Source organism: Electrophorus electricus, chromosome 26 (genome assembly GCF_013358815.1).
Source record: "Electrophorus electricus isolate fEleEle1 chromosome 26, fEleEle1.pri, whole genome shotgun sequence".
Taxonomy (NCBI): Eukaryota; Metazoa; Chordata; class Actinopteri; order Gymnotiformes; family Gymnotidae; genus Electrophorus; species Electrophorus electricus.
This window is the reverse complement of record NC_049560.1, coordinates 4098692-4119605: the sequence shown is the minus strand read 5'-3', so window position 1 is coordinate 4119605 and position 20914 is coordinate 4098692. Positions and strand designations below refer to the sequence as shown.

The window sequence follows — 20914 nt, the reverse complement described above, 5'->3', positions numbered from 1 at the left end:
ATTTTCACAGTGGGTTTATCATTCTGGATTATTCCTGCTGCCGCAGTACATCGGTGAGTCAGTCAAACATGTCCACTATGCTGCAGAACCTTTGGGTAATGAATTTGGGTCATTTTCTTTCTCATCTCTGTACTTAATTTTTTTCAAGCACTTAAGTACAGAATCATAAATGTCTCACCCATCCTTAAAATGCATCCAGCCAAAGCAAATCTATAGCATTTTAACAGCGTTTAGATTGCTTTATGAGACTTCACTATAGTTCGCTATAGTTATGCCATACCCTGTGAGCCCCTGCACGTGTACTCCTCTGTGGAAGGTGCACTTTCATATGTAAAGCAAACCTTGCCAGCATGCTGCCTGTGCACAGGTTCGATTATTTATTACTCATGCAGATTCCCATGCTGCCCACGGACAGTCCAGATTTATTTATTACTATAATCATACTTTTAAGTACATTGTATTGCACAGTGTCCATTTTCACACTATCACAGACTAGTGTCTATGCATGTTTCACAGTGTATATTGCATTGTGTCGATCACGTGGAGTCTATTGCACAGTTTTCTGGTTAATTTGTTCTGATTTCTTTATCTGGTGTCATGATGTCTACTCTGAATGCATGGGCACCACTTCTGTTCTCAGGTCAGATAACGACAGCACACTTAAAACCTGACAATGGCCCGTCTTACATACACACACCGAGCACAACAGTCTAAATTCTTTTGCCACCATAAACGAGGATCACTGTGGGCCGGGCGTACTGAATGCATCATTTAATATAGGTGAGAAGTACGTTTAAATTTAACCCGGCACTCTTTATGTTAACCTTAAGAGTTCGTATGCCCTTGTAGACTATAGGAGTATAAACAACTAAATAAATGATTTGATTATTTACACTGCATCTTTTTTTCTTTTCTTTGAAAACTATAGAAAGGGGGTAAAAACAATATGATTACTATTACAAATCATTGTAATTTTTCAGTGCTTTCACCAATTTTATGTAGTTTTCTAGAAACAGGTTTGGCCCAATTCAACTAACAAGAATTATCAATAGTTGTTAAGCACAGTGCACCCATGCATTATTATACCTTAGTTAGCACAGGACTCATGAAAAGATCGGTAACTACCTGCTAAGCTGATTCTTGCTAAATTGGTGTAAAGAGAGCAGAGGAGCCTCCAGCGGACGCATAGCAGGGCTGAAAGCTCAGTCCTCGCCTCTGTGAATCTCACAGCCATTTAAACCTCAGAGTGCATGTCTGTGTCTGATACAACGTTAATTGAAATTGCATTGATCCTTGGCATAGTACCCAAGAAGCGAGGCATGGGTTTATCGTCACTCTGGTTGTGTTTACAAGCAGTCTGCGGAGGCGGCTGGATAGTGCTTATTTCCAGCGTTAGCCGTGCAGGTGTGCGTGCGTGTGTGCATGTGTGTAGGCGTGTGTATGTGTGCATGCACTCTGTGGGTTTAAATCTTTAATAGGGCTTAAAGTTTAATTTGAGTAACATGTTCATTATAATTCTAGATTAGTGTCAGCACAAAAAAAGTATTTTCATATCACATTATGTAAACGCTGTTATTGTCATAACATATAAGTACATTTATAACATAATTAATAAGACAAAACATATGACTAATATAAGTTTGTTCAGGAGATTGGAATGACTGTTAATTGTGGATGGTGATTTCAGTGAATCTATTCACTGTAGCCATCCGCTATTGTATGTGTGTAATGCTAGAACGAAGACGATTGCTGTAGAATATAACCGGCTACATGTGAGTCATGTGTGTGTGCATGAATACCTGTTCCAACAACGGTGTGACTCAGTCTCCCTTTTCTTCATTCTGGCATCCATATACAGCATTCATCACCTAATCCACGACTTTTCTCTATTGTTATGAGCATTACAGCTTGCAGCATCATGATGTTGTGGCATTTTTGTCATTTGTAATTGCGTTTTAGGTTTTATTTTATTTTTAGACATTTTGCATTGTATTTCTTTATATTTTACTAATGTATTAAGCACCTAGAGGGCCACTGTAATGACAGTGCTGTATAAATAAAGTCATTATAATTATTGAATAAATAAAATTCATTATTATTCTCATCCTCTTAGCTCTGGTTGAAATAAATGGCCTCCACGCAAAACCATGCCACTAAACATACTACAATACAATATTACATAAATATATATAATTGTGTTTTACACTCAGAGGAATGCCCTTTGTTCCATTCCAAACGTTCCAGCTGGCTGCAGGCCAGCGTGCATTCAGAGTACAGCGTGTACTCAGAGAGCGCGGCCAAAAACCGGCTTGGAAATCCAGATCGCTGTGGCCTCCGTGAGCCCACGAGCCTGATCTGAGCCGGCCAGCCCCGTGGCTACAGACCCACCTCTCCAGCTGGGAGGATGAGCACGTTGCTATGGAGACAGGCCACGGTCCCCTCCCCCAGAAAGCACGACCTGTCTTAGAAGGACAGGGGGGCACATCGTCTCCAAATCACACATGCGAGGGGGCTGATGTCAAACAGCCAAATGTAAAGTGCAAATCAGAGAGCAGGTGAATCTCGGTGAGGCGCAGTGTGTGAAAAGGTCTTTTCTTTCCTGTCTCAGCTTTGCATTTATAGACTGGAAAAAGCTGCATTTATCACCAGATACAACCAGACAACTGGTTTCTCCATTCCATATAAAGTCTAATCTTAAATTACAGTGCAAATAAGGAATCCACACTGAAAATGTCTTCTTCAAGACGTGACTCGAAAACCAGACCCTGTAGGGTTAAGGATATTAGAGCTATCAGTGGAAGCACTTCTGCTGGAGTAGGTAACTAGAAGCAAGTGAGAAGGTGCTGACTTTCTGTTGTTTGCTGTCCCTGGACCTCCATGCCCTGGCAGGCTGATACACAAAACAGCACCCGTTGCCATGGGCGTGCACCGACACTTCATGACTGACGCATTTCCACTCCACCCCCATGGCCGAGGGCGGGTTTGCGAGTCCCACAGGCTTACAGTACATTCATTCAAGGTGAGCTACTGTTTACAGGACACGCGGCTGCCATAGCAACCAGCAGGCATGATAATGTGTACATACATGAAAGTCAGTGATGTTAAACATTCCTTTCACCACTAGAGTAAAATTTCTGATTATGTTTAATACCTTCATGGCAAAGGATTGCACCAACAAAGGCCTAAATCATTATTACGAATAATGTTAATCTGTCTCACAAGCATGTTTACATGGCACACACATATGTTCTGACAGACTGCTCAAGGAGCATCGCAGAATCTGTGCCACAAAAAAGCAATGACCAGGAATAAAAACCGAAGCCGGACCGACGGGCTTCACGTCCGTCCCTTCAGTTGTGGAGAGCCGGAAGTGTCTCCTTCCTCCTACTGCAGCTCTTGCATGACTGACAAGAAGCAAAAGAGGAACAAAGTTTCCCCACACTGCCTCCCTCCAAAACATCATTTGTACAAGTCCATTAAAAAGACATTGGCATGGCGGGAATATTCTGGGCTTTTCTTCTGGACGATCAACCCCCACCCCACACACACACACAGACTGCTGTCCCTGCTGCATGTCCAGAGGATGCAAACTCTTCGCTATGCTGTCTGACGTCAGTAAATGGGTTTCAGCGTTTATCTAAACGCATTCAAGGGATGTAACGGAGGCAGCCGCTAGCGAGCCCCAGGGTGGAAAGGATTACGAAACGATTTGGAGCAATTAAGAAATACTCAACAGCCCAAAACAGAGACAGACAGACAGACAGACAGACAGACATGCACTCATGTGCGCACGCTCACATTTGTCTGAGCGCATGTGGGTCATGGGTATGAAACCTAGGCCTCCGGGGTGCAGGCTCTCTAGAAGAAGACACAAAGGTAGAGAGAAGAACAGCTCGCGTGCGTGTTGCATCAGCGAACGTGGGCGTGCGTTAGCTCGGCCTGCACAGATCGATGACCCGAGGCCAGGGAGTGAAGAAGAGACGGGAGGAAACGCAATTCTCTTCTCGCCCACCCTTTTCCTGCCCTACCATCTCACGCACATCCTCGAAGATCGGCGCTGCCTCTGTAACCTGTCCGATTGGAGGAGGGGCCACGCAGACAAACAGCTCACTGTGAGGCAGATATCGAGGCCAGAGCAGCTTATTAACGAAAATAAAGCAAATAGCAAAACTATACATACAGGGACAGCAGTAGCGTTAAGGTATGGAGGCGTGACACGATCATTCTGACCAGTCAACACCACGGTCTTGTTCACTTGGCAATCAAAGTGTCTGCCCCAACAATCACGCCTTGTTTTTCTAGCCTTTTATTATGGCATAATGAGAACAGCACAGCCATAGTGTCCTTCCCTCTTGGGTCTGACTGGAAACAATTCATTGTCAGTGTTTCATCTCTACTAGAGCAGACAATGAAGTTTGAACTGTCTGAGTAATTCACATGACTACAAGTCTATAAGCCACCATTTTCCATTGGTTTCTCTTTTAATATTGCTGTGACTATTCAATATTTAGTTTAAACATTTGTTCACTGTTTTTCCTCCTGTACTTTAAAAAAAAAAAAAGTTGGCTTTAACACTGATAACATACCACAAACACTTCTGCACCTGGGTGAAATATGGCCTGCTGAGGCCATAAGACTTCAAACAATCATATAAATCTCCTTACTGAAAATGAGAGATTCACAGTATAGTCAACGTGTTTTAAATCAAGGTGCTTTAATGAGTAGGCCTCATTATCACATTTCATTCTCAAACTACATTGGCAGGGTGCAAGGGGTTAAACCTGTCTGCCTAGTTGATCTGTTTCAGTGAGTCTATTGTTTATTGAAATGAACATTAATCTGGTCATTCAAGTTCTTAAAAAATGATCGAATTATCTAACAAAGGTCTAAGCAGTCTACATTCTATTGGCGTCTCTGTAAGAGCTGCAGTAGCGCAGGACTGCCAGCAGGGGTCCCCCACCGATCAGCGGTCGATAACTCCAAGGGGGTCGGGGAGTGCGTGGCGGGGGGCGGATGGTTTGAGTGGTGCAGGCACGGGCGTCTGCTGCTGCTGCTGCATTTTTTCTTCTTCTTTGAACTGACCCTGGTTAAGACCAGCTGCTGGGCGCAATTTCTCCTGTGTCCTGCCATCCCAAGGCCTTGACGCCACACATGGCTCTCCCTGGCCAAGCTGAGAGTGCTCCCTCCCTCAGTTCAACACAGCCAGGCCTGCTCTCTTGGGCTCCCACATACCCGTTCGACCTCCCGCCCACTCACAGAAGAATGCGATACAGAGTGGGAGGGTGAACCGGGGCAGAGGGCAGCGACTGAGGGGGAGAGAGTGAGAGTGAGTGTGTGTGATTGTGTGTGTGTGTGTGTGGGGGGGTACACAGAGACAGATAGACAGCCAGATAGGGAGACTGGGAGAGAGAACAAGGAAAAAAGAAATGAGAAAAAAGTCAGCGAAGACAGGAAGACTACGGAGAGTGGATACTGGGGAGGGAATTCTAGAGAGTTTTGGAGATACAGACAGCCCACACACAAAATGTTTCCTATATCTGCTGTGCACCCCGCTCTGCACTTTGTTTTGAAGTACGCGTGCTCTCAGCGCACATGACGAGGGCCTGCAGTATTCGTCCCAGGCTCGCTGAAAATCACAGCAGTGGAGAAACACAGCAGTCGGTCCATTATAGCTAAGCAATGCAAGAAATGACAGCAATACATTATCGGTGAGCAGGAGAAGAGAGGTGGCTGAGGCTAAACCAATCGAGTCACTAATGAAACACAGTTAACGACTGCAAACATATTACACCAAATTTATGATAGATCACACAATTCATTTACCCGACACTTTTAGCCAAAGAAAGTTACAATTATGACACAATTGATACAATCGAGGGTTAGGGGTCTTGCTCAGGGGCCCAACAGTGGCAACTCGGCAATAGTGAGGCGTGAACAGGCAACCTTCTGACTACTAATCAAGTAACCACTGTAAACACATAACATTTCTTTTGAGTCTCAGTTCAAGGTAACTCAGGGTTTATTGTTGCAACTGGTTATTCTGTCCCTATCTTTCTAAACTATCCTATGAACTATCCTACCCACTGTTCATCATACGGCCATTATGCAACAATAGATTATGAGCAACTATCAGTGAATAACACAACACAGTACTCATAAATCACTTTGATGATGATGAAGTAAATGTCACCCTCGAGTTCGTACTATCAAGGAATGATCATGTGTGGAATTTGAGCCAGGTGAGTTTCAAACAGGAAGTACCTTGAACACACGCGCGCACACTCACACACCCACACATACAGGATATAGGGGTTTAGCTCAGCGTAGGCGTCATCTGAACTCAGCTTTCACAAGCAGTGGCAGGTGATGGTGACAGAGCACACTCAGTGACCCGTCATCACGCGCAGCTGGCCTGGAGCACAGGCTATCCCGCCACAGGTAACCCGGGCAACAGGGTGGCGCAGCAGCTTATGCACAAAGGCAACAATTCCAATGTGTCTGCTTCCACGTAGGGCTTGAGTTTTCATCATTTATTGTGTTCGACCGTCTACGATCCCAGACTTCGATGGTGTTTTTACCCTATTCCCTCTTCCATCAGTATGAGTCATCCCACACCTTAGCTTTCAATATTTACTCACTGTCTCATGCCTAACGTTGACCAAACGTCAACCAAGATAGGGGGAAAAGTGGTAGATAGCCATATCTACGCACCAAATGAATGTCTGAGCTTTTCCCCTGTTTCTCTCAGGGTCAGGAGGGCACCTGAACATACCTGCTATGTTTGCTTGGCGTGTGAACATCAGCCCGGCCCGACAGCTGCCCGCTCTTCTTCTCCATCTTTGCACGCTGCTGTCTGGGAGCCGTTCGCCTTTCCTCATAGCTAGTGACGCATTTGTTGACACAGGTAAGCGAAAGGCCATTCTTTCTGTGCAAACAGGTACCAGGAGTCGCCGTTGCAAACTCCATCCACCCCTCCAAATGATTTCCTGAAACAGACAAACAGACTAGTTGATTAGCTGGTTCCTGATAGACTAGGTGTAACTGATCTGCTGAAAAGGGATTGCTGATGGAAAACATGACGGAGGAAGACCACTTCAACCTGACTAACCACTCATGGTATGGGATGCTCTCAGGGATGCTCCTGTGAATGTATTCACCGACTTCACAACGCTGTCAGTGAGACACGTATGAGTCAGTATGTTGACCTGCTTTACTTTCCCTTCCTCCCTACTTTCGCCATTAAGAGTTTTATGGCTGGTTAAATTTGCCATAACAAGCTGCCGTAACTTTGTTTATATCTCCGTTTATTCCACTAAACTGACAAAACATGCACTGGGCTCTCGATTAGCATCAAGTACACAATTCAGATTCTCGATGGCCATTTTTTCCTGTCTTGTCCACTCTCTTTGTGTCTGCTGAGACACAGAACCACGCCTTCTCCAATGCCAGCAGGCAACGGTGTTAGGAACGACCTCTCACGGCAGGCGGCTGTGGCGCATGGGTCATGGCATTCAGTGCGGGTCAGAGGGCGTGGGCAGGCAGTTACATGGGCGATGCATGGGGCATAGCCTTGTAAAAGCCAATGTGTGTACCAGGGCCATTCATGTGACCCCCAGTCTCGTCCCCTTGGAGCAGACTGTTCACTTCTTCTCTCTCCCACTCCTGAGCTGCCCACCTGCCCACATTCACATGCTGTTCAGCCCAGAAAGTAAGTGTGTGTGTGTGTGTGTGTGTGTGTGTGTGTGTGTGTGTGTGTGTGTGTGTGTGTTTGTGCGACTGCTACAACAGGATTGTCTGGTTCAGAAAGAGACATGGACAAAGCAGTATGTATATGTACTTACAATCCTCCTCTCAATAGCCGAATGTTTGTTTAAGTACATTTATCCTCTGAATACATTCACAGACTCACTCTGGCTTGGAGACTATTGGATATGGACACTCAAGTAGGTCAAACCATGGTCTGCCAAAACATGCCAGTGGTCGTCTTACAGTCTAAATAGGAGCTTTTTCTCATTTTATACTCAAGCGATGTATCACAAATAATATCCAAATACAACTGTAAAGGTAGGAGTGGGACACAGCTGTTCGAGGCCAGGCTAGGAAATAGCAGTACTTGGGCTCCTCTGAGCTGTCTTCAGCCAGAGTTAAAGTTATGCAACATGCTACCAGACAATGACATTTGAATGTGCTGATGTGTGTTCTTGCAGATAGTACGCAGATGAGGTGCGCTGGAAAAAGATGACCTTCTCGAATAAGGACCTGCTCACATGTTCTACATCTCTGCTTATGCTTGTGCAGACTTACTTCTTCCCCTTATACCAAAATGCTCTAATTGTCTCTAATTGTAGTATGTAACAATAATTACGCAAGTTCTTCTAAAGATGAGAAGAAAGTGTGATACACTATAAATCAGATGTTCCAAAAACTTTTATATGCTTACATGCAAATGTATAGATTTCCAAATAGGCACGACATTTTCACCTGCATGCACAGGCCCAAATAAGCGATGTGCCATAGCGGAGTATAATGTCTGAAATGTCGGCTTACAAAGACCCTGACTGTGCCGCCCGTCTGGCAGAAGGAGGGGCTGCTTTCTGTGGTTTTCGGCATGCTCTCTGTCCAATGTCCGTGTAAACAACGAGCGTCGACGTGAAAGAATGTGAGGGCCGCTCAAAGCCCTGGGGACATGGCTGGTGGGCGTCGGAGTGGGAGGGAATCCGTGAAACGGGTGGGGCCATGATGCACGAGGGCGGAAAGAAAGCAGGGCGGGGTGGGTGGGGGTTGCGGTGGAGGGTGGGCGACGGCTGGATCTAGGCGGAAAAGCGGAGAGGAGAGGTGGTCTCATGAAGGAGAAAGGAAAAGAAGGATTGAGGGAAAGGCCTTAAACTTCAAAGACGGCACGACATCCAACTCCTCTCATTCCATGTTTGGCCAGTGGCTGAAGGCTACTGGAAAAAGACTTAGCGCTGACCTCCAGAGTCCTTCGGCGATCTTGAGGCAGAATCCGAGAAGCCGTGTGAGACAAGGACGATGCTTGAGGAGTCTGGCACGCCTGGGAAGTGCAGGCCCATACCGTGGTCACAGCTACAGTCAGCAGTCTTCAGCCCAGTCATGATTCCAACCATAGGGTGGAACGATGCCCTTCATACTCTTAAATGCAACACAGACTTCATATCTGAGCTCATGCGTGTCATTGGAAGACAGCCATTGGTACGACAGGCCATTGTTTAAGCTTCTGGCTTGAAGGAATGTGCACCGTGCAGAATGCTGGCGATGACATCATGACTATGAGCCGTGACACATGTGGCTATGACAGGAAGACAGTGACTTCGAGCAGAGGCTGCTGAAAAAGCAAACATCCTCATCGGCTTCAACTGTGAAGTTAATTCAGCAGCTGGAATGGTTTCAACCGCAATATTTCAGCTACAATTTATGTAAGAGATCTTAAAGCCCTCCCCCACCGAAAGAGAACATGCTGTGTGTTTGTGCTCTAAAATAAGCATGACAGGCAGCTGGTAATGGCCAAGGAGACCGGCACATAAAAAGGAACTCTGGCGAACGTGAGGGTGAGTAAGCTGCCAAAAGTGTAAGTGTCGAGGGAGTGAAGAGTGGCAGTGGTAGTTCCAAGTGTGTGTGTGTGTGTGTGTGTGTGTGTGTGTGTGAGTCATACTGTGGAAGTGTGCTGCTATAGCATTAGTCACCAGCGAGGAGAGGCCTTGATCTGTAACCCTGTCTGATCAGCGTTGGGGGAGGCTAAGGACAGAATAAAAACGCATTCACCTCCATTGTGCATCCAGGGCTTCCACGAGGGGCGGGGCACGGGGGACTGGCCGCCCTCCAAGAAAGAAGGGAAAGAAAAAAACGGGCCGAGCGGCGGCAGTTCGAGTTACCACGCGCCATCTCAGCCAAAGCTCTCTGAGAGCTTCTTCCGAGCTTGGAAACTGCACGCACAGCTATTAGCGCGGGGGAGGGGAGTCTGTGGTCAGTCCATTTCTGTTTTAGGGGTGACAGGATGTGCACGTGGCTGTGTGTGTGTGTGTGTGTGTGTGTGTGTGGGCGGCGGTGTGTGGGTGGGTGTTACTGAGTGCTGTGTGGGTTTCTGGGTGTGGGTTTTTTTTTTTTTTTTATTATTTTTTATTATAGGCCTTTGTGCCAAGAACTCTCAGCATGTCTGTCTGACACAAAAACAAGTGAGTGGAGCACAGCAGATGTGCGCGCGCTGATAAGTGCACGCTCCTCCCTCTCGCACCCAGAAAAGTCTGCATTACGACACACACACATAAAAACTCACTTCCTTATGGCACATCAGAAGTATAGTGTGCTAATTCCTAGATGAGTTGCAAAACGAGTTGCTCAGGTGCACCGTGGTGATCTTTGTGTCTCGTCTTAGCAAGTTTCACCTTTAGCATTTGTAGTGACTCATCACACCATGTCCAGCAAGACACCTGACCATGATGTCACCCACTGCGCCTGTTGAAATCAGACTGTACAATAAATGTTGTGCAGTTGCTACCGTCGTAGCGCTGATAAAAGTCAGTAATATGCGTCCAGGTGATAAAGGCTGAATCACTGGAGGTGCGTCTTTAAGTCTGCACGCTCTACCGTGTTCTTGGGTTAATGATATCAAACAATTTCAAAGAGCTGACATCAATATATTTGTTTTTTAGAGTGATTAAAATCGTAGATTAACTAACCGATGACACTCGGCTTAACGTAAAAGGGATGTGTAGCCTAGGCATAGGCAGGCTGTCTTTCCTGAAGTCTGAAAATATCAGAGCTTCCTCTGTGAATGGGCCCTTATTCAACACTGCAGACTGGCCTGTTTACACCTGCAAGCGGAGTTTCTTAGAAGTGGTAGTATTAATTAGCTCCAGGAAATTTAGCTGAAATATGTTCTTTTTCTTCTTTCTTTCTTTCTTTCTTTCTTTCTTTCTTTCTTTCTTTCTTTCTTTCTTTTTATTTATTTATTTTTTACTGGGAGATAATAAAGTTCTGGAGTACAAACCAGCAAAAAATTCTAAGAGACTTCACAATTAGATCAGCTCTTGCTTTGGAAGCCTGTTAGCGTGTGTAAACTTGCAGGAGATCTGTGCTAATGTGGGGTTACCATGTCTCCCTGACGGAGGTGAAAATAGTTGTTTATCCTGGGATATGCTGACGAAATTAGATAAGTGGCAGCTATACAAACCTCTAGAGCCTGTAATAAAGCAGAGAGGGAGACAGGTGTCAAAGGACAGATCTACACCTACCGCTATTCCCATCCGGCCTCTATTCCTGGGCTTGGACTCATCTGAGCAGGCTGTGCGGCGTGTGTGTGGAGTGTGTGCGGAGTGTGGGCGGGGGGGGTCCAAAACAAATGTAGGACTGGTTCTGTTATCACGTTTCTCCTATGAAAGCAGTTTGATTACTTATAGGCTTCCTTAAATGAATTCAGTTCACCTCATGTTCTTCTTTATGTGTTTCATAAAATTAAATTGCGTCCTAGTTAGTGTGTCCCATTTGCAGAGCGTTCCATTATTTGTGTGCCTTAGGTGGAGATGCATTACTGGAAGGAGAACTGGTCATGACTGGGCTTGCAGTAAGAGAGTCCCAGTCCCTGGGTGAGGTTAGTGCAGACAGGCTGAAGGCCAGTGCGTCTGGAAGTCTGGAAGAACAAGGTGGTTCCTTGACTCGTGGGAGAAATGGTTCCTCCTGTACGCTGCTCTGCACTCTACCTGCCCGTTTCTAACCCCTCCCTACTCCCCCTCTGGGGCTGCGCTCCTGCTGCACACGCTACGACATGTCAGGCCTCAGTGGGACTAGACGTTAGCATCTGAGTGTGCGGAAAATTTTTAAAAAGGAGTCTCACTGAGACCTCGCATGCTTGGTTTTTGATTTGAAATCTATGGGGGCTGAAGAGGAGTAGCACCTTATTTTGGGACTTTGTCATTAGTGAAGCCGTTTGCGTTCTCATCTCAATAATGTTGACTCAGAATGAAGTAGGAAAAATGAACGGGATGCGATTCACTCTCAGCTGATGACACCAGTGGCCCGAACTGGTGTTTGGCCTTTGGCAGAGTCTTTGAAGCTGGTTAGAGTCCTCCTCAGCACCCACAATGCACTGCATGACAGAGCTCACCCCCTCTACCAGGTAATCACTTCACCAACGGAGATCAAAGGCTGTGATGTGAGCAGAAAAAAACTGCCGTGTTCCTCTGCCAAACCAGTCACCTGGCAATATGACTCATCCAGATATATGGCTTGCCCAGGGGGCTTAGTCATTACTGGACCTAACCAAGTCGGGCGCATGCCTAACGGTGTAATGGTGGAGCGTTGCATTTGTGCTGTATGCTGACGTAGCTACGTATGAAGTGTAAGTCCTTGGAGGTATGAGGTAGAATCTTCATGGAAACAGATCAGGCAGTGTTTTGGTGGCAGCCACAGGAGGAGGCAGTTAAAGAACTGTCAGGCGATATGTGTGTAGAAGCTAACCAGAAAATGCTTTCCTGAAACCAGGCTGCTAAGTTTGCTCGTAATGTATGGAGGCCTGGTTTGGGTAGCGGAAAATAACTGCAGATCACTGGAAGACTGCAATTACAAACTAGACCATGAAACTCTGGCAAAGCCATGACCTCTGAACCTGAGAGTGGGCAGTGGAGTGGCAGAGACAAAACCAACGAGCGAGAAAGAGAAGGATTGGGAGACAACAGAAAAGACAACAGTCTCCTCTCTCCCCTGTAGATGGAGTGGTGGCTCAACAGGGAATGTGGGTGTCAGAGTGGGAATGGAGCATCATCCATTTGTCCTCTCTTTCTTCTCAACCCCCCCCCCCCCCCTTCACGCCTCTGTCCTGTTCTGTGTCACTCTCCCAGAAGTCTGGAAAAAGGCAAATAAACAGAAGTGACTGTTTACTTCTGCCAGTGAAATGGTGGCGTGCTTCATTAACCTTGCATTACCTTGCCCTGGGTTCCTCAGATAGACATATTTATTACAGCTATATATCTCCTGCTAGTTTTATCTTTCTGATTCAATGCTTATCCTTAAAGCAGAAAGCCACCCCCACCATACACACACACACACACACACACAGACTCTCTCCCTGTTTTTATTATGATGGTTTATCACTATAGATAATTGCTGCTAAGCTTATACCAAAAAAACAAAACTCATTAACCAAAAGGACGTCTTGTAACTTTTTCGAGTGAAAGCTCAATTTTTGTTGCATTCTTCTTAAAGAACACTCACAAAATATTTCCCAAATGTTTAAAGTTTCCTATTATGGGGACTAATGTTTAACTCTCTTTTATAACCTCACCAATACACACACTCACACACACTCACACACACACACAAGATAGAGTGCGATGAAAAAGCTTCGGCTGTCACTGAATTTTTAATGGTTCTTCCTAATGGTAGCGTCTGGAGCACTTTTTCACGGATCTGTGGGGTTTTTGCCCTCTGTGGGAACTTGCTTCATCTCTCCACATGTGTTCTGACATTCACAATGACTTTTAACTCGTTATAGTAAATTCTATAGTCCCTACTTTCTCCATGACATGCAGTGTCATGCATGTTCTACCGCCTTATAAAGTCAACATGAAAAACCCTGCACCTCATCAACGAGCTTGTTTTCTTCATGTTATTTTATTATTTTATTGTTATTTCATGTTATCTTCATGTTATTTTATTAATATGTTATTAGCAGATATTCACATTTTCCCCATCTACCTTTGTTAGATGCCTTGTTATTTTAATCCTTCCCAAAAATGTCTATATTTTAAATACAAATAAAAATATTTTCTCATTTAATTATACTCCCGTAACTGATCTATTATCACTGTATATCTGTTTGTCTTTGCTTTCCTGAAGAAGTTTTTTTTTTCTTAATTTCATGGCACATTCTTCATTTCAAACCTTATTTACCTATGGTCAACATATAACATATATTACTAACCCATTAAATTCTTCCAGTACCAATCTAGCGATCATCTGCATGCACCTACACGCACAATCTCCTCAAAACACACACGCATTCACACACCTTCCTTCTGCTGAGCACACAGGAGGTGAAAGAGAGCATTGATTTCTACACTTTCGTCTGCAAAAATCCGTTTTCTCGCTGGAAACCAAGTCTGAATTATTTATCCTGCTCATTCAATTTTTATTGCAGTCTCCTGGTGGAAAAATAAGGCTTCCTCAGTCAAACCCGGAGCAGTCCTTGGTCTTTTCCGCCCTTGTATTTCCGTCCTAACGGGTCTGAATAGGGGGTAGTGTATCTAGAGAGGAGGAAAACAAAGAGTGACAGAGGGAAAAAGATGGAAGAGAGGAAAAGGGAGAATTAGATCATGTAATGTGTGCTTCTCTGATGGCGGGAACTGTAACTAACTGTATTATGCACTGGCCATCTGTGCCACTTCTCCGTGCCCTGTGTTGCGCTTCATGCTGGAGCCTCTGTCCAGGGCTGGAGGACAGGACATTCTCAGCAACAATCTGGGCTTTGTTTGCGGGGGATAAAATGAGGATGCAAGAAAAAAAAAGAAAAAAAAAGAAAAAAGATGTCAGGTGCTTGGACAGAAAAAAACAGAGTGGGCGGCTGGAGAAGGGGAGAGAGAGAGAGAGAGAGAGAGAGAGAGAGAGAGAGAGAGAGAGAGAGAGAGAGAGAGAGAGAGAGAGAGAGCGAGCACAGATAGCTTGAGTGCCCACTTCAGTGCAATAGCCAATGCCCCAAGTCTTCTCTAGCCAAACCCTGCAGACAGTATTTGGGGGTGCCAAATGATGAACACGCTATGCCAGGGAGCCTGCTCAAACCCTCACAGCTGCCAGTCCCGGATGGTCCAGTCAGGTGTGCACAGCAGAGAAGGGGGGAGAGAGAGAGAGAGAGAGAGAGAGAGAGAGAGAGAGAGAGAGAGAGAGAGAGAGAGAGAGAGGTGAGGCAAAGTCTAGGGCTATGACCAAAGATAGCAGCAGGCTCTCTAGGTAAGAGATGAAATATTTGTAATTCCACTGGCTGCAGACCCACACTCCATTCGTATGGAAACGAGTTTGTTTTTGCTCTGCAAAAGTAGAAACGGAGGGAGAGAAAGAAGCACTATAAAGAGGAAGAGAAAAAAAAAAGTGAGCGTGAGGGAGAGATTGAGACAGTAGAAGAGAGACAGGAAAAGAGTGAGAGGAAGAGAGGGAGAGAGAGAGAGATGGGGAGAAACAGAGAGATGGGGAGAGAGGTAGAGAGTCAGGGAGAGGGCTTTTCACACAGTCCATCAGAGTCAGACTGCAGCTCAACCTGGAACCTCACACTCGTTAGCAGCTGTTCGGCTGCGCCCGCGTTCCCCTGCAGCCCGTTTCCAGCCTGCTGCACATCTTCCTCACACAGCCCTCACCGGCCAGCACGCTGCCAGCTGCTCCCCACCGGTGACATGGGCATCGACTCCGCCAACTCCATGCCCACTGTCGTTCCATGCCATCTATGGCCATGCCTGCACCACGATGCACCAGTACTGCCCCCATCGCAGCCAAAATGTTAGGAGCGCTCAGACTACCAGAGTAGCGAACTAAGGCATTGCCGTGTACTCGAGGATCAGATGATCCGGTCACCTTCTGAGCATGGACAATGGCCACAGTGCTGTTTCTGCAACAGTGGTAGTTTAATATTCTTGGGATTAATGACTGAGCTCTATACGGTATCTTCTGAAGAGGTGAGAGCTTTTTCACTTACACGAAGACAAAGGTCCTTCCCATTCCTCCCTGGAAAAGAAAGATAATCCCTTTTAAACTCTTATTGCCCATTGCCATGGAGACCGATCAATCAATGGATTGATTGGTAGGGCACTTCAGACCACACAGCCCATTGCAACACTACCTCAGATTAAACAATTCTGTATCCTATTGGAGAATGCATTTGACAAGGTTCTGCAATTTTATTTCCCTCAATTTTCATAAACACTATAGACCATGACCTCCATGATCAACTGAACGGGTGGGGCTCTGAGAAAGGTTGCCCTTCTTTTGGTTGTAGCTAATTCTAAAGAATCGACTCAGTCTGTCATGCTCTGCCTTTGGCAAAACATGCTTTGGTTTCAAATTGCCTCCCTTTAAAAGTCTATGTTATGTTTCCTCAAGCTTGCAGTACATTTTCTATAGATGATATAGGTTCACTACATAGGCAATGTGTTTATTTCAAATAGGTGTCACCATAGGCAAGCAATATTTTTAGTTGATCATCCAGTCAATAGTGAACAATCAATGGTGACCTATGTGCAACAGTCAAACTCACTTGAGTTCTGGAATCAATACGTGGAAGAACATGTCGGATTTCTGTATGTCAGAATCCCAGCTTGCACGTAGAATTGCACTGGACTATCCTGGCCATTCACCTTCGTCAAAACGCTTTTGTATGCAGGCAGCGTTTGTGACACGCATGGAGTAAGCAGCACATCTTGTGTGTCTGTGTGCGCGCGCGCGTGTGTGTGTGTGCGTGCGAGCTGTCCACCCACTCGACGGCCACACTCCCTCGGAAAAGCTGGGAGCTCATTGGTATTCGGGTGGAATTCACTGGCAGTGCAGGCAGCCCCAGCACTGCAGCCACTCCAACTGAGCACAGTCACATGGGCCAACTGGCTTTAGGCGGAGTGTGTGCGTGCGTGTGTGTGTGTGTGTGTGGGTGTGAGTGCGGTGGGGAGGGGGGGGGGGTTTGGCAGGCAGGAAGATGGGGGAGGGAGGTAAAGCGAGAGGTGGGGGGAGGCGATGCGATGCAGAGAGAGGAGAAGGAGAGCAAGGGGTCGGAGTCAATAAATGGGGGTTGAGGAAAAACAAAGATAAATAGGGAGAGGAGGGGAATGGTGGAGAGAGGGAGGGAGGGAGGGAGGGAGGAAGGGAGAGAATGAAAGCGAGATGGAGTAGGAAAGAGAGGGGGAGATGGGAAATGAAATGGAACCCTGTGCTTGGCCCTCTGAGATGGGTGGAGGAGAGATGTTGGATTTAATGTGGCACATGCTAACCTTACACTTCTGCATCATTAGGAGCCCCCCCCTGCTTTAAGAGAGAGATGTGTAGCCTGTATTGCAATAGCACCAGATTTATCCCTAAGCAAGACCTGGAAAAGTCATTGGAGATCTGTTTGATGGAGAACAGTAGCTAGAGGAGTGGGCTGTTGGCTTTTCACGCTTCTTCTCTCTCTTTCTCTACTCCGCCCCCCCCCCCCCCCCCCAATCCCCCCTTCTCAGTGGCCCCCTGTTCACCCTCACTGCTCCATCCCACCCTCGGCATTCCTTAGCCTGAAGTGTTCCTGTATCTCAGGTGGCGTGTGCTCCTTTTACCCACCACCACCGGCTCTCTCCCCCCCCCCCCCCCCACTCGGATGCCCTCTCGTGATCCGTCTGTGGCCATCGCGGCCGGGTCTCCGCCCCCCTTCTCTCCGATCTGCTTCTCTTCTCCTCCTTTTCTTTTTTATCTGGGCACGCATTCCTTTCCACCCACACTCGACATACTCACTAAATCGTTCCAAGTGTCTGGACCCAGACACACGCATACGCACACATGCACATGCGCGCACAGCAGAAGAGAGGGGAAATTCAGGCGAAGACAATGAGGGTTTGGGTAAGACCCCTCCGTTCACTCACCCGCTTCTACTCCAAAGAATCTCTTCAGGCTCAGCTAACGCAAGCCCCAAAGTAGGTGACCAGCATGGATGCCTGTATGACCTTTTCCACAGCTCCTGCTCCCGTCACCGGGTGATCACGGCAGTAAGTCACGCTTAAGACCTTCAACTCATCTTCAGGGAGAACAACTTCTGATATTATGTTAAAGCCTGTTTTCAGTCAGGAATCTTTTTACTTGAGGGTGGGCAAGTTGACAGTTGCACACGGTGCCTTTCTCTAAGGTTGCATCTTTATTGCTCACCCCCCCCCCCCCCCAAAAGGATTCTTTTATCTTCCTTATCTTTCATTTATTTCATCAATAATTGAGGTGATGAAGCTAACGTGAATAATTCAGGCCCTAGCGCGGGCCACGAGTGTGCTGAGCTCATTTTACAAGTCGCAAGACCCTTTGGAACGGACTTTAAGTCGAGGCGCGGGGTTCGCTAATCCGCCTTAGTTGCTCAGTTTTAGTAGGCTCATTTCCTCCAATGTTCCCATACACAAATTCATTTCCCATCACCGAGAGAACATACACGCTGGACATCAGCCCGGCAGCATGAAGGAACAGCACAGAAGAAGGCGGGGTAAACGCCACTGGGTGAGGGGGGTTTCACTTGTTGTCCACCGTACAACAAGCAGTGCCGTACCGAGTAATCCCGGCTATTCCGTGCGCGAAGTGTCGATACCCTCGACTCGGACAACCTGCATCCTTGTCTTCATTCTTGCAACTTTTTGTTCCTGTTAAAAATGGTGTCATCCTCTGAGTCACGCGCTAATATCGTCACGTCTCCTCACGTCTCGGAGATTTGAGTCATTTCGCTCATTTTTGGGAGGACAGAACGAGATGTCCCAATATAGTGCAGTGTTCTGGTTTTATGTGCGCTGAGATTTTGAAGTTCTGAGTATTTGTTCTGTGCCCGTCACATATTTAATTATTCAGCCCGAGCCCGGGCTAGTTTTGCACTGAAACGCTGAAAAGTTGATAACCGTCATTAAAAGGCTTGATCTTGCGGACAAGGTTGGTCAGGCAGCACTCATGCTTGCCATGAAAGTGACACCCGTTTGGGAACCGTGTACTAGTGGCCAGCATCTTATTCAGCGGAAAATGCCGTATGTCCCGCTGTATTCTGTCAAAGCGTAGTAACAGTACAGTAAACCCACCCTAAACCGAGGCCTGCACCTTTGGCTAAGGAAGCCGCCCTTTCAAGGCTTCCTTGGCCTCGGTTTTGTCACTTCACTCCCTCCCCATCGCTTCGTCAGCGTGTTTACGTTGGCATCATGTCGGTATTTGCCGCACTCCTGCCCTCGGGAGCATGTCTGTTTACGTTTCACACCAAAGTCCCTTTTGACCCGCTCCAAAGGACCTCCAAAACATCAGCAGACATATACAGAGAGAGGCCTGCCCACTGCCAGCTAATCAGCACGGGGCGTTTGTTTGGTAAACACAGCGGTTCCCTGGCGCGACCCACTTACAGTGTGACCTGTACCCCAGTGCATTGTGGGAAAGAGGTGGCAGGGTTATCTGGTGAAAAATAGTTGCGGTCACAGGACGCTTGAAAATGTGCTGATCTAGCCATCGCCAATTTGCTCTGTAATTATACAAGGTTAGTTCTGTGGACCAGTGTAAGACCAGATGGTTTCTGAGGTGGGTACAGTTCACTGAATTACACTGACTAATTGAATCTGAATTAAATTTGACTTGAATTAACTTATCAAACAAAAGTCTTCATTCTTATTATCTTACATCATTTTAGCATAATATTTTAATAAATATCAAAATTATACTTTGAGACTCTTTATGCATATTAAAAAAAAGGTTCCCATGAACTTAGATACACTAACAATAGGCTATAGCATGAGCCATCTTTAGCCTATCAAAACCTACAACAGGAAGCAGAGAAATCTCGGAAAAGTGCAGCTCTTTTCAAGCACATGTCAAAGGGGCGTTTAAAAGGGCTGCGGTTCCTGTGTGTTCGCTCACCTCTCTGCGCCTGACTGCTCGCCTCTGCGTTCAGCCCACCAAATCCCACAAAGCAGCACTCTGAGAACTGGGCCAGCGCATGGCTTGCTCTTTCAGAAGGCTGAAGAGTGCGCTTATCCAAGGCAGGCAACAGCCCACAGTGTGAAGGTCAGCCCCGAACACTCGTGCACTGTGTGGTCAGCGCAAATGCTTTCAGTCAGCGTTCCCTGCAAAAGGCTTCTGCTTCTGGTCTGGGGGACAGCACCCGTTTTTGCATAATCAGGTTTGCGTTTTCTTTCTGTCCAAGAGATTTTCTCAGCTGGCCTTTTACACACTCAGTGGGCTGATGTGTCAGAGAATTATTGGCCTAGACCTTGGAGATGCATGCACATGCACACACACACAAAAGGTTAAACAGGAAGTAGCATCCAGCCACAGTGCTAGTTCTTTGTTCTAGAGCACGCTAAAAATAGAAGCAGGTCAGGAAACTACGGAGAGATTTAACACACGCCTGTACTTTCTCTGCCCAGAGCCTGGCGGACGGAGGCAGTACCCTTACGCTGGCGCTACGTCACACTTCTCTCTGGCAAGCCCGTTTATGCTCACCACAAATCGCTTTAGCTGCCCTGCAGGTGCTCTCTGTTTGCTGTGCCTCTCATAGCGTTTCCCACACGGGCGATCGAGCGCGCGGACGCACACGCAGACGGGCACGCCGCTCAGGACGGTCGGCGTGCCAGGCCCCGCGTGCCTGTAGCTCCCTCCCGTACCGCTGTTGGCCAGGTTCCCAGGCCTGGCAGCCAAGAGAGCCGCACCAAGGCGACAGCCGCCATTCCCGCAAATGCGGCAGCCAACGGCGTGAGTCACCGGCCATGCTGCGCCTCCGTCGCTGCATCACCAGGGCGACGGCGCCGCGCCCAGGGAAGCGTACGCACGAGAACACGCGCACATGGAGCCTCGGCTCAGTGTACCACTCATCCCCTCCCTCTCTCTTCCTAAGACCCTTCATCCCACAGGATGATGTTAGGGAGACACATTTTGGAAAGCACCTGCCAAGAATTATGGGAGTTTTGCATCAAGAGGAAGCTGTAACTGAGCAGATCTCTCTAGAAGAAATTGACACAAAGGCGGATTATGCTGAAATGATGGCCAGCCTTTCAAAGAAGTGAAATGGATCTCTCATTTCTATGTGAATGTCAGCTGCTCTATATGTGCGTTAGCCTCCTCCCTTATTGTCCTGGCCTGGGAAAGCAGCAATAAGTACTGTAGAGCTTTCAGCATAAGATTCCCACGTAAATATCCCATTTAACGGGCTTCTAGTTTGGGAATGATAGCCACACTGGAT

The 20914-nt window shown here is 46.9% G+C and overlaps 1 long non-coding RNA gene across 1 annotated transcript; it reads right to left on the bottom strand.

The window, feature by feature from the left end:
* Positions 1–4719: 4719 nt before the first annotated feature.
* Positions 4720–19909, bottom strand: LOC118240840. Its single transcript, XR_004775679.1, has 3 exons — positions 19594–19909; positions 6773–6986; positions 4720–5306 (listed from the first exon to the last, which is right to left on the bottom strand). It is a non-coding gene; the product is annotated as an uncharacterized LOC118240840 (long non-coding RNA).
* Positions 19910–20914: the final 1005 nt, after the last annotated feature.